Consider the following 14533-nt stretch of genomic DNA (forward strand, 5'->3'; position numbering starts at 1 on the left):
TTAATAAATGTGATACAAGTTTGACCTACTACAGATGATAGTTTATAATCCAAACGACACATGAGCATGGTTTGGGACTAAACTACCCAAAACGTTAGGCCAACATCAAAAAGCCAACACCACAAGCACTCCCCGACAACATAAGCGGGAGACCACTAGTCCAAACGTATGCCCTTACCCTTGTCCAAGCCGGAACCTATAAAATGGTAAACAACGAGAGGGTAAGCAAGGCTTAGTGAGTGCAACAATTATACATACATATATATAACCTACTTACTTGCAAACACTTACCAAATCCGCATACATACTAGTTACATAATTAGCATACCTTTCACATGTATAACGCTAAATACCACGACAACAAGGCTAGTATAACAATAGCATATAACACAACAATACAATATGCTATAATACAAGTATAACGATGATGTTCACAACATCTATAGTATTCAAAATCTCAAGGCTAGCCTAACGAATGGTATCGTCAACATCGAACTTAAAACCCATTCGCCTATAATAATGTGGTATCGTCAACACCGAACTTTAAACCCACATATGAGGTATCGTCAACATCGAACTTTAAACCCTCATCCAACGTCACTACTATAGTCGTATGGCATCGTCAACATCGAACTTAAATTCCATACGTTTATATTAATGTGGTATCGTCAACAACGAACTTTAAACCCACATATATACTCTAGGGTACGGTATCGTCAACAACGAACTTTAAACCCTTACCCCACAAATAAATAAATCATATATATACATATATAATTATTCCACTCACCTTGTCACAAGGATGATGACCTAGTACTTCCGAGCTTCAACGCAATGTACCTAAATCATTAAGTGCACATTCAATTTCACAACTAGTGGGATTAACCACAATACTCCCACTTGAGCATTTAATGACCCAAATTGCATTAAATGATTCAACTACTCACAACCGCCCATAAATGGCCAAGTCTCGACTTAAATCACTAAGACTAGTGAATCAAGGTCTATTAACTTCAATTAACACAAAACTTAGGGTAATCCATACCCATTTCATCTAATTAGGTCAACTAGTACATTTTGACCCATTTTACATTACTTAGACTCATAATCAAGTCAAACTTACCCATTTACACTTCTTTCATAAATCTTAGAGTGCATTAGTGACTAACACACCAATTGGCACTTACAACCTCAAATCACAAGGCCAAAACCCTAGATTATGGCTATTAGGGTTTCATTGCAACAACATAACCCAAACTCGCCCATTTTACCACCAACTGGGTCTTACAAATCTCTAGTACCCAAACCCTAGTCATTAACCAATTAAAACTCAAAACTTAGAGTTAGAACTTACCGAGACTATCTTCTTGTAGCTAGTAACAAGGAGAACAACTTTAAATCTCGCTCCTAGGTTCGATTCACAAATCTCCAACTTCAAATCTCAAGATCAAGCTAGGTGGGTTTTGTGTTTTGGGAGAGAAATAGGAAAGAAAATAGAAAAGAAAATGAAATAAATGAGTATGTGGTTGAGAGTTAAAGCTCCCATCAGATCCACATATGAATTTACCATCTTACCCCTTAAAATCCCTTAAATTGAGCTAAAATCCGAATCTGTCCAGCAGAATTGCCGCGGCGCGGCCCCAAATGTCGCGGCGCGACATATCGAAGGAAAATGAACCCTTCTTAACCCAACTTCTGATCTTGATTTGCTTTATGTGTCGCGGCGCGGCCTTCTATGCCGCGGCGCGGCATTTAACTAAGTTTTCGAGCTGTCTTAATACTTTTTCTGAAATTGGTTAGCGTTGTTTGTCGCGGCGCGACAAAGGCCTCCGCGGCGCGGCATTAGCCTCCACCTGACCACTTCGACTATGAAAAACCAAATATCGATTTATACGACTTTTAAGCTTCGTTCACGCTTATCTTATACACTAAACTCCAACTTTAAGCCCCACAAGACTTAATACCTCACCGAAACCATGTGTATACTCGTACACCTATACATTCTCATGCGTAATATAACAATTAACACTTTGAAGCGTTTAAACACATATACGAGCAATATATAATGTTCTAAATCAATAAAATAAGTACCTTAAGACACGTACGGGAAAACGGGATGTTACAACTCTCCCCCACTTGAATCGGAGCGCGTCCTCGCGATCCAAGCCGCGTGACAAGAAGGAAGATAAACCAACACAAACTCTTCGGGCTCCCAAGTGAACTCGGAACCCTTACTACGACGCCATTGAACTTTAAAAGTCCTTACCTCTTTATGTCTCAACCTTTTGACCTTCTCATCAAGTATGGCAATCGGTTCCTCAATATATTCTAACTTATTGTTTAGCTCGATCTCGTCTAAGGGCACCCAAGATGAATCATCCACAAGACACTTACGGAGGTGGGAAACTTGAAATGTATTATGGATCCCCGCAAGCTCTTCGGGTAATTCCAAACGATACGCGACTTCACCAACACGAGCTAAAACCTTAAACGGTCCAATAAACCGAGGAGCTAACTTTCCTCGTTTCTGGAATCGAATAATACCTTTCCATGGCGAAACCTTAAGCATCACCATGTCACCTTCTTGAAATTCGATCGTTCGTCTACGTTTGTCGGCATACGACTTTTGCCTATCTTGAGCCTTTTTCAAATGCTCTCGAATCACGGCAATCTTACTATTCGTCTCTAAGACCAAATCGGTACTCCCGATTTCCTTTGTCCCACTTCACCCCAACAAATCGGAGTTCGACACCTTCGCCCATAAAGCATCTCATACGGTGGCATCCCGATACTAGTATGATAACTATTATTGTACGAGAATTCCACCAAAGGTAAATGCTCGTCCCAACTACCACCGAAATCAATAATACATGCCCGTAACATATCTTCCAATGTTTGATTTGTACGTTCGGTTTGACCGTCCGTTTGAGGATGATATGCCGTGCTCAACTTCAATTGCGTACCCATATCTTCATGAAACTTTTCCCAAAACCGAGATGTAAAACGGGTATCTCGATCCGAAATAATAGATATGGGAACCCCATGTCGAGAGACCACTTCCTTGATAAACAACTTAGCCAAGGTCTCCGACGATATCGCTTCTTTAATGGGAAGAAACAAAGCGCTTTTTGTCAATCGGTCAACTATAACCCAAATCGAATCGAATTGGGTTCTCGCCGTTTTAGGTAACTTTGTAATGAAATCCATGATAATGTGCTCCCATTTCCATTTCGGGATTTCTAACGGTTGTAATTTACCATACGGCTTTTGGTGTTCGGCTTTTACTTGCAAACACGTGACGCATTGCTCAACATACTTTACAACATCACGCTTCATGCCCGGCCACCAATAATCTTTCTTCAAGTCAAGATACATTTTCGTCGCGCCCGGATGAATGGAGTATTTTGACTTATGTGCTTCATCAAGTAGCACTCGTCGGTAATCACCCATCTTAGGCACCCACACCCTTCCTTGGAAGGACAACAAACCACGCGGACCCATAGTAATAAACTCCGTTTGGCCCACGATTCGCTTCGTATGCTTGTTGTGAACATAAGCCTCTATTTGAATCTCACCAAGCTTTTCAAGAAAATCGTTGGTAATAATCAAACGTAACGACCCCACTTTTATCGCCGGATGTTGACTCTTTCGACTCAACGCATCCGCGACCACATTCGCCTTACCCGGATGATAAAGTATCTCACAATCGTAGTCTTTCACCACGTCCATCCACCTACGTTGGCGATAATTCAAATCTCGTTGATTAAAGAGATGTTTCAAACTCTTATGATCCGAATAAATCGTACACTTGACACCATACAAGTAATGGCGCCAAATTTTCAACGCATGCACTACCGCCGCCAACTCAAGATCATGAGTCGGATATCTCATTTCGTGTTCTTTTAATTGTCGAGAGACATAAGCGATGACCTTACCTCTTTGCATTAGAACACACCCGAGCCCATTTAAAGACGCATCACAATAGACCGTCATGTCTTCTACACCTTCCGGCAACACTAACACCGGAGCTTGACACAACTTCTCTTTTAACAATTGAAAAGCAATTTCTTGCTCGTTCTCCCAATTAAATCTCGTGTTCTTTCTCGTCAACTTCGTCAATGGAGAAGCAATCTTAGAAAAGTCTTGGATAAACCGACGATAATAACCGGCCAATCCGAGAAAACTTCGGATTTCCGTAGGCGTAGTCGGTCGTCCCCAACTCTTCACCATCTCGATCTTCCCCGGATCTACTTGAATACCATTCTCATTCACAATATGACCAAGGAATTGAACTTCCCTTAGCCAAAATTCACATTTGGAGAACTTTGCATACAACTTCTCCTTTCGTAGCGTCTTCAATACTTCACGCAAATGATGTTCATGTTCGTTCATACTTTTCGAGTAGACTAGTATGTCGTCAATGAACACTATTACCGACTTGTCCAACATAGGTTGGCACACTCGGTTAATAAGATCCATGAATGCCGCCGGTGCATTCGTAAGACCAAAGGGCATAACTACAAACTTGTAATGCCCGTAACGCGTTCGAAAAGCCGTCTTCTCTATGTCTTCCTCACGGACCCGCATTTGGTGATAGCCGGACCGTAGGTCGATCTTAGAGAAATACGTTGCACCTTGAAGTTGATCAAATAAATCGTCAATCCTAGGTAATGGATAACGATTCTTGATCGTCACTTTATTCAACTCACGGTAATCAATGCACATACGCATACTACCATCTTTCTTCTTCACAAATAACACCGGAGCGCCCCATGGCGAAGCACTCGGTCGAATAAAACCCTTCTCGAGCAACTCTTGGGTTTGATTTAACAACTCTTGCATTTTCGTTGGTGCTAAACGATAAGGAGTTTTAGCAATGGGAGTAGCTCCCGGAACCAACTCAATACGAAACTCAACCTGTCTTTCCGCCGGAACACCCGGTAATTCGTCCGGAAAAACGTCTTCGAATTCACTAACAACCGGAATTTCACGAATAGGTGGAGGCTCATCACGAGTATCAACAACATGGGCAAGAAAAGCCATGCCACCACTAACAAGAAAACGACGTGCCCGTGCAAAAGAACATATCGGCACAAGTCTTCTTCGTTTATCGCCGTAAATAACTAACTCTCCCCCACTTGGGGTCTTCACGCGGATAAATTTATCATGGCATGCAATATCGGCTCTATTTCGATCGAGCCAATCCATGCCAACAACGATATCAAAATCGCCCAACGTCATAGGGATAAGATCAATTTTAAAGTTTTCGGCACCAAAAACAACGTCACAGTTCTTGCACACATCAACCACTAGCACCGTCTTGCCGTCCGCTATTTCAACTTCTACCGGACGACTTAACTTAGCTAACGGTCTATCAAGTTTAGGCACAAATTTTGGAGATACAAATGACAAATTTGCACCGCTATCAAATAAAATCCTTGCTGGATTAGAGTTAACCATAAAAGTACCTGAGACAACATCGTGGGATTGCTTGGCTTCGTCATTCGTCATCAAATAGTTTCGCCCTCGAGCCGTACCCGCCGACTTCTCTAGCCTTTTAACATTATCGTTGTTCAAATCGGGACACTCTGACTTTCGGTGTCCTTCTTTGTTGCAATTAAAACAAGTGAGCTTGTTTGTTGAATTTGGCTTCGAACAATCTCGAGCCATATGTCCACGTACCCCACAATTGTAGCAAGTAGGGACAAAGTTCCCAAAACCACCGGTAGCGCCCTTCTTCACACTATTGACACTTTCGGAACCCTTTTTGTTCTTGTTCTTTTTATTTGAAAAATTCGAATGACTCGAACCTTCAAACTTTCTTTTTGAAAAAGTGAAATCGCTTTTTCTTGGAACCTCCGGCTCAAAACCCCGAGCCAACTCGTATAGCTCTTCAAAAGTCTTAGCCATCCCCCGACTAATCTTACCCTTGAACTCGTCATTCAAAGTACGATAAAAATCCTTCATTAGCTTGTGATCATCACCAACATATTCCGGGCAAAAACGAGTCTTTGCCAAGAAGGTAGACTTGAGAGTAACCAAGTCCATTGAACCTTGTTGCAAATTGTGCAACTCGTCCCGGATTCTATCGAGGTCGGAAGAAGTTCGGTATTCTTTGAAGAATTCCTTCTTAAACTCCTCCCACGTCAAGCTCATGCATTGTTCCTCACCATATAATTGGATTTTATCATCCCACCACAACTTCGCCTCTTCTCGTAACATGCTAGAACCATACATTGCCTTCTTCTCGGGAGGACATTCCGCGGTACGGAAAGCTCCCTCGATATCGGAAATCCAACATGTGCTTTTCAACGGATCTCGTAGTCCATTAAACATCGGAGGTTGAGCATCCTTGAAGTTTTTGTAGTGGAAATCTCGCCTTCCATGACCACCATTACCATAACCCCCTTCACCACGAGGATGAATGTTTCTAGCTTCTAATGCCTCCTCGATTGCGGCATTCATTCGCTCATTTATCATTTCGGTTACTTGCCCATCAACCGATTCTTGAAAAACCTTTCGGACATCCTCAAGGAATTCCGCTTTTTGCCTTTTAATAATGGCCTCAACCTTGGCCGTGAACCCGGCGTCTTCACTAGTACCTCCGCCGTTAATATCATGTCCGTTTCTCATCTTCATTCTATAAGATGGAAAAGATTAAACAACGAATCGATAGGACTTAACACATAAGTATATACATATACACCACACTACCCCATCTTGCTCAACAATCGTCGTACATCGCTTGTTTGACACGATTTGAACCCGTAACAATGGTAGCTAATCATTGTTACGCGAGCACGTCGCATTAACTTGCTAGTACAACGTCTATCTCGCTTGATGAATTGCTAAACACAACACAAAACAATTAGTGCAAGGTTAGTTCACATAAACCTAAGCACTAACCGATCCCCGGTCCGACCCGCCTCCTACAAGTCCCGCATAATGCGCATACACAATAAAGTCTAAGTCTAGGCACCTATCTCAAGTCGCCTAAATCCCTTAGACCATGCTCTGATACCACTTGAAACAACCCAACCCGTATTCCATACGATAATTTTTTTTTTTATAATAATAATACACGTTTACGCGCCAATTAAATGTGTAAACCATTTCACACGTTTCGTTGAAACATACATCAAGTTTAGTGTTTACAAAAGGCACGAAGGCCATTAATAAATGTGATACAAGTTTGACCTACTACAGATGATAGTTTATAATCCAAACGACACATGAGCATGGTTTGGGACTAAACTACCCAAAATGTTAGGCCAACATCAAAAAGCCAACACCACAAGCACTCCCCGACAACATAAGCGGGAGACCACTAGTCCAAACGTATGCCCTTACCCTTGTCCAAGCCGGAACCTATAAAATGGTAAACAACGAGAGGGTAAGCAAGGCTTAGTGAGTGCAACAATTATACATACATATATATAACCTACTTACTTGCAAACACTTACCAAATCCGCATACATACTAGTTACATAATTAGCATACCTTTCACATGTATAACGCTAAATACCACGACAACAAGGCTAGTATAACAATAGCATATAACACAACAATACAATATGCTATAATACAAGTATAACGATGATGTTCACAACATCTATAGTATTCAAAATCTCAAGGCTAGCCTAACGAATGGTATCGTCAACATCGAACTTAAAACCCATTCGCCTATAATAATGTGGTATCGTCAACACCGAACTTTAAACCCACATATGAGGTATCGTCAACATCGAACTTTAAACCCTCATCCAACGTCACTACTATAGTCGTATGGCATCGTCAACATCGAACTTAAATTCCATACGTTTATATTAATGTGGTATCGTCAACAACGAACTTTAAACCCACATATATACTCTAGGGTACGGTATCGTCAACAACGAACTTTAAACCCTTACCCCACAAATAAATAAATCATATATATACATATATAATTATTCCACTCACCTTGTCACAAGGATGATGACCTAGTACTTCCGAGCTTCAACGCAATGTACCTAAATCATTAAGTGCACATTCAATTTCACAACTAGTGGGATTAACCACAATACTCCCACTTGAGCATTTAATGACCCAAATTGCATTAAATGATTCAACTACTCACAACCGCCCATAAATGGCCAAGTCTCGACTTAAATCACTAAGACTAGTGAATCAAGGTCTATTAACTTCAATTAACACAAAACTTAGGGTAATCCATACCCATTTCATCTAATTAGGTCAACTAGTACATTTTGACCCATTTTACATTACTTAGACTCATAATCAAGTCAAACTTACCCATTTACACTTCTTTCATAAATCTTAGAGTGCATTAGTGACTAACACACCAATTGGCACTTACAACCTCAAATCACAAGGCCAAAACCCTAGATTATGGCTATTAGGGTTTCATTGCAACAACATAACCCAAACTCGCCCATTTTACCACCAAATGGGTCTTACAAATCTCTAGTACCCAAACCCTAGTCATTAACCAATTAAAACTCAAAACTTAGAGTTAGAACTTACCGAGACTATCTTCTTGTAGCTAGTAACAAGGAGAACAACTTTAAATCTCGCTCCTAGGTTCGATTCACAAATCTCCAACTTCAAATCTCAAGATCAAGCTAGGTGGGTTTTGTGTTTTGGGAGAGAAATAGGAAAGAAAATAGAAAAGAAAATGAAATAAATGAGTATGTGGTTGAGAGTTAAAGCTCCCATCAGATCCACATATGAATTTACCATCTTACCCCTTAAAATCCCTTAAATTGAGCTAAAATCTGAATCTGTCCAGCAGAATTGCCGCGGCGCGGCCCCAAATGTCGCGGCGCGACATATCGAAGGAAAATTAACCCTTCTAAACCCAACTTCTGATCTTGATTTGCTTTATGTGTCGCGGCGCGGCCTTCTATGCCGCGGCGCGGCATTTAACTAAGTTTTCGAGCTGTCTTAATACTTTTTCTGAAATTGGTTAGCGTTGTTTGTCGCGGCGCGACAAAGGCCTCCGCGGCGCGGCATTAGCCGTCACCTGACCACTTCGACTATGAAAAACCAAATATCGATTTATACGACTTTTAAGCTTCGTTCACGCTTATCTTATACACTAAACTCCAACTTTAAGCCCCACAAGACTTAATACCTCACCGAAACCATGTGTATACTCGTACACCTATACATTCTCATGCGTAATATAACAATTAACACTTTGAAGCGTTTAAACACATATACGAGCAATATATAATGTTCTAAATCAATAAAATAAGTACCTTAAGACACGTACGGGAAAACGGGATGTTACAGAATTATACACGGTAGTTTAATTTAAGCTTTTGTGATGGAGATGAAAATAACATGAAGATAAAACTGAAAGAATGAAAACATGTGAATTGACGAAAATACCCTTACATGTTATGCACATGATTTCACTTAACAAAAAACATTAACGATCGTCAGTGTCAAGGTCATTCGTGTTGCAATTGCAAAGTTCAAGGTCATCCAAACCAAAATTTAAGAAAAAGGTCATCCATGCAATTTTTGTCAAACTTTAAGGATCAACCGCGTGATTTTGTCATCATAATATGATATTAAATGATAAAGAATCAAGTTAATGTAGGATGTACCTAAACACTTTTAAATGGTATTTTAAATTTAGAGTAGCTGAAGACCCGCGGATTCGCGGGTTCGTCAATAAAGTTTTATAATAAATTAAATTATGTTTTGTTTCATGTAAAAATAAACTCGAATCATGTATATATGTACTCTATTTAGATCATAAAGTACAAAAATATACATAATGGACAGTTATGCATCTACTAACATAAATATACTTAAAAATTCTATTAGATAAGGATACAATTCATTCAGTTGATCACTCAATCAATTGATCACGGTATAGAATTAAGATAATACATCACTGATTAGTACTTGAACACAGTTTGCTAAAAATATCTATAAAGTTCATCACTTTTAAACATTTACGATATTCAAATCACCCAAAATAGGTGATTTTTCAAAATTAACATGATAGGCTCATTAAACAGAGGCTAAACAAAGCAAAAGTGTTACCCAATTCTATCATTTTTAACATCGACTTACATAAATGTATCTAGCTGCTTCATAAGCTAATTTAGTTCAGGCTCAAGTGCAGTAAGTGGATAAAAGTAGTGATCCACCATGTCATGTGATGTCTTCTATGATATGGAGGGTCGTACTGCAATGTTGGAAATCAAAGACTTAAATACATCTACTACACAACAATTTATAAAACAGACTGTAATTGCTTTTGATAACATTATGTACAGATCACCAAACATTACTATGTTATGTCGAAAAGAATGTTCACAAAGGTTTAAACATACATTGAGTAAAAGACGCATGATAATCCTCCATTATTTAATAACATTATATCAATATACTCTTTCGATTCTATCGTTATTACCTGAATTTTAGATTCACATCTCAGTCCAATGTCCTGGCTTTGTTGTATATATGTAGCAGGTAAGATGTGTGCCACTTACCACCACATCTCATGTTAGAGATCCCATGAAATATTGCTACAGAAGGGGTTTGATTTATTTTTGGAACACATTTCTACAAAGGAGCTGCTTTTGGAATATGCTCATCAACATTATTGTAGCCCTTGGTAGGTGGGTCCAGATTGCTGATAACTGCAAGGGGAAAGGAAATACATAACCATATTCACATCGTAGGTGCTTTATGATGTAGTGAAGTTCAAAAGTTTTTAAAGTAACTTGGTAGAGATATAATGTTCGACTCACTAGCGTCAGAAAGTGTAAATTTTCGGCTTACGTTCTCTAATGGGTCAAACGGGTACTAAAGAGTGGAACATTTGAACCGACCCGCCCATTTTGACAAGTAAATATTCAACCATAAGTGTCAAACACTTTACAAGTATATAAACTTAAGTACCATAATGAATAAATGAACAAACCTTCAACGTTTTTCTTAAAGATGCCTCCTCATTGTCTCTATGCCCTCTATGCCCTCTCTTCTTTGAAATATAGAGATTATATTAATGTATTTCTTGTTTAGAAACCTCAAACCCTTGTCTTTCATCTTCTAGCTGATTATACAATTATAATGATATAATCAGAAGTCGTTATACATTTTAATGACAATTTAGATTTTAGAGGTGGGAAATTAGACCCATTTACTTATGAAATGGGTTACTCAAGGATTATATTTTACCTCTATTAGATCAAATAGGTATGACTATGAAACTTAATAAAAGATAAATGGGTCAAGAGCTGACAAACTGTAAGTTTTAATAGCTTAAATAATCCAACTTAATAAACTGAGCCATTTACGTATTGTAAGTTAAAGTGTTTAACTTATGCTTGAAAAAAGTCCACATCACTAACCTTTGTAGTTCCACAATTAGCACCCGTGTTGTTCAGGACCACAAGTGCTTACATATTTATGCCACAGAGTAACTATATATAGTCTTCGTAACCTTAAATAAAAAAAATTGTTCGAGTTAGTAAAACAGAAGAGATTATCTTAAAAGCAAACGGGTCAAATCGGGTTAAAAGCTTCCGAATAGAACTTTTAATAAACCTTCTGAACCATAATATCAAGAAATTCGATTATTATTGAAATTATATATCTTGGTAATCATATTTGTGTATTTAACACATTAATTATCCACAATCAACCCAAACCATTGCTAGATTAAAATTACCCATTTCTTGCCCGTATATGTTGTATTATCCACCCGAATATGTTTTATGCTATCCACGAACCTACCAGACAACCCATTTTTTACTTAAGGTAGCTGATTTAGAGGAAGTTGGCATACCCAAATCGAAAATTGGTCTTGGATCTAATATTGCAGTTGCATTTACAACACCACTAGCCATGTTAGAGGGTGTTGCTGAAAACTGGTTTAAATCAGGATTAGTTTCACACCCAGTTCGTCTCTAAAACCACTAAGTGGTGAGCCTATTCCCGTGAATGGTGAAAATGACACAATCATGGCTGCAGCTAAAAGAGAAAAAATCTGCCCGAAATGGCAAGTCCATTCTCTCTCAAACCTGAGATTAAGAATGACCAAAAGTCTGTAAAATAACCAAATGGAAGTGACAATGAAAGATAATGCATTCAGTAGGGTTCAACAACTTTCAGATGATAATTAGAGACCAAAAGTTGTAGTTGTATTTTTTTTTTTCCACTCAAATTAGTTCAGATACTTAACGTAGTACTCCAAATAATTATATGTCTTCTATCTAAAATCACTCTAAGATATTAATCTAAAATCACTTAACGTAGTACTCCACATAGGGGGAGCTAAGAAGGCACAGTTCAAAAGGAGTGTGTACTCAACCAGAGGCGGCATTTGACCCTATTATTCCAAATGGTCCAGTCAGTACGTCTAAAACTCACTTATTATAGCATCTGGTGCAATTTATGATGTTGGATAAAAATACTTGTCTGCAAAAACTATGGCCCCTGCCATTTTTGTAGTACATAAGTAATACCAACTTAAAACCCATTGCTGTGTGGCGCACCATCGTGTCTGCAAGCAATAACATTTAATAATTCATGAGGAAATGATATAATCTAGTATGCACATAGCTACTGAAACAAAAGGTTTGTGGTATTCATTATTATTAATATTATATTATTTTTATACTGTCTACTTCTTATGAGCATGTTTTTTAAATGGGGTTTCATTTATAATAAAACTACAGTGTTTGTCATATTCTTCATGATAACGGCATAAATTTTAGTTAGTTAGACCACCTCCAAGTATAATTGCTACACTACACTTTTCAAATACTCACACACCCTTGTTATATTTTAGAATATTTTTCACTCGACCTTTTAAGTGTTTGGAATACAAACCAGAGTGGTTATAAGGCAATCTAATTATGCTTATGCAACCCGTTGGCTCTGCAAAACACCGCTAGAAACTGATGACGAACGAAATACATAGTAGACAAAACTTAATGCTGATTAATTAACATAATCTCCAAACTGAATCGAACATATTACATAGTATACATTCACCTATACACAATAGAACCCTAAAACATATAAATCATAAGAAAATTATTTGAACAACTAACCTTCGTTTCTCAAATAACGATTATGCTACAACAACGATTGATCAACGAATTCGACCCGCAAACCTTGTTAGATACTGATTACTGCGTATAATTGGTGAAGACGATGCATGTCTAAGGCAGCGATCGAAGATAGGTAGCCGAAATGGGTGTTGAGCGAAAATGGCAGCGACCGAAATGGGTGTTGAGCGAAGATGGCAGCGATCGATCGATTTTCAATGCCTGACTACTCGAATCTCGAGGGAATTTTCCGGTACTCGGCACCAGCGAAAGATTATTAGAATTCAACACCAATTGATCACTTCTACCATTAAAACTCCTACTACCGAAACACGATGGGGATCAATTTTATAGAAATAATATAAGTCACGAGTAAAAATTGTCAATATAAAGAAGACCTGTTTAAGGACCGAGGCGTCTTTTGAACCAGAGGTGAAAACTTGCATAAGTTTTACTGACAACGGAGGAGCTGAAGACCTTAGCACCGTTTTCACACTGACCTGTAAGAAAATTAATATCAAAAAATTACAATCTGGAACCATATACCACAAGAGAAAAGATCGATATAAATTAATCAGATAATTATCCCCTAGTACAACATATCATATTTTAGAAAATATTCAATGAATTTTAGAAATTATATTAGCATTACTTAAACCCTGATTAGTCAATTGAAACCCTAATTTTCTCCACAAATGTAACCACCGAAATCATACCGACGATCGAAACCCTAATTCCTGCCAATCTTACGAATTATGTAGATATTAGTTTCTGAATTTTAGAGTTGAATTACGAAGATTTCGAGTTCGATAGTGTATCAAGCGAAAGTAGTATCCGATTGAAATTGTAATTGGTATTAGAGACCGTGTCTAGCTCCGTATAACTATATGAAAAAGCTAGTGATCTAAGCACAATATCAGAAATACTCACCCGCAAGACAATTGATTTCTGCTACAATAACAAATGAGGGATTGATCGAAACACAATATGAATCATTATAGATGCCAAAAATCTAAACAAAGAGATGAAATACTAACCCGTGCGATTGATTCGTGTCGATTGAATCTGTGGTATGAGGCGATTTCAGCGATGTTTTCTATCGCAATTTAGCATGGACTGTTTTTAGGGTTTGCAAACTGAATCAGTGTTTTCAATTTTACATAGCGCCCGTGTTTTTTTTGGTGAGGGTTATATTGGTCATAAAACTGATATGGGATGACTTATTGAGTTATATTTAGATCTATGGTGAGATTAAGGGGTAGATTAGTGTAAAATTAGTGATCTAATGGTTGAAATTAGTGGAACTTTTTTAATGTATCTCAATTATGACTTTACTTTTGATATGGGATTACTTCATCTTCTGTACTTTATTCCTACTCAGATCACAACACAGAGATAATATTATGTACTTTTTCTAATCATCTATTGTCAAACCCAACAACCAACTCGTC

General features: G+C 38.3%; 1 long non-coding RNA gene across 4 annotated transcripts; it reads right to left on the reverse strand.

Moving 5' to 3' along the window:
* Positions 1-9888: 9888 nt before the first annotated feature.
* LOC139898915 (uncharacterized) lies at positions 9889-13569 on the reverse strand. Of its 4 annotated transcripts, none has more exons than XR_011777209.1 (6): positions 12400-13569; positions 11816-12050; positions 11379-11470; positions 10949-11080; positions 10436-10664; positions 9889-10207 (listed from the first exon to the last, which is right to left on the reverse strand). It is a non-coding gene; the product is annotated as an uncharacterized lncRNA (long non-coding RNA). The 4 variants fall into 4 exon arrangements; XR_011777208.1 differs by having other exon boundaries at positions 12282-13569; XR_011777206.1 differs by having other exon boundaries at positions 11816-13569.
* Positions 13570-14533: the final 964 nt, after the last annotated feature.

This window comes from Rutidosis leptorrhynchoides, chromosome 3, assembly GCF_046630445.1.
Source record: "Rutidosis leptorrhynchoides isolate AG116_Rl617_1_P2 chromosome 3, CSIRO_AGI_Rlap_v1, whole genome shotgun sequence".
NCBI lineage: Eukaryota > Viridiplantae > Streptophyta > Magnoliopsida > Asterales > Asteraceae > Rutidosis > Rutidosis leptorrhynchoides.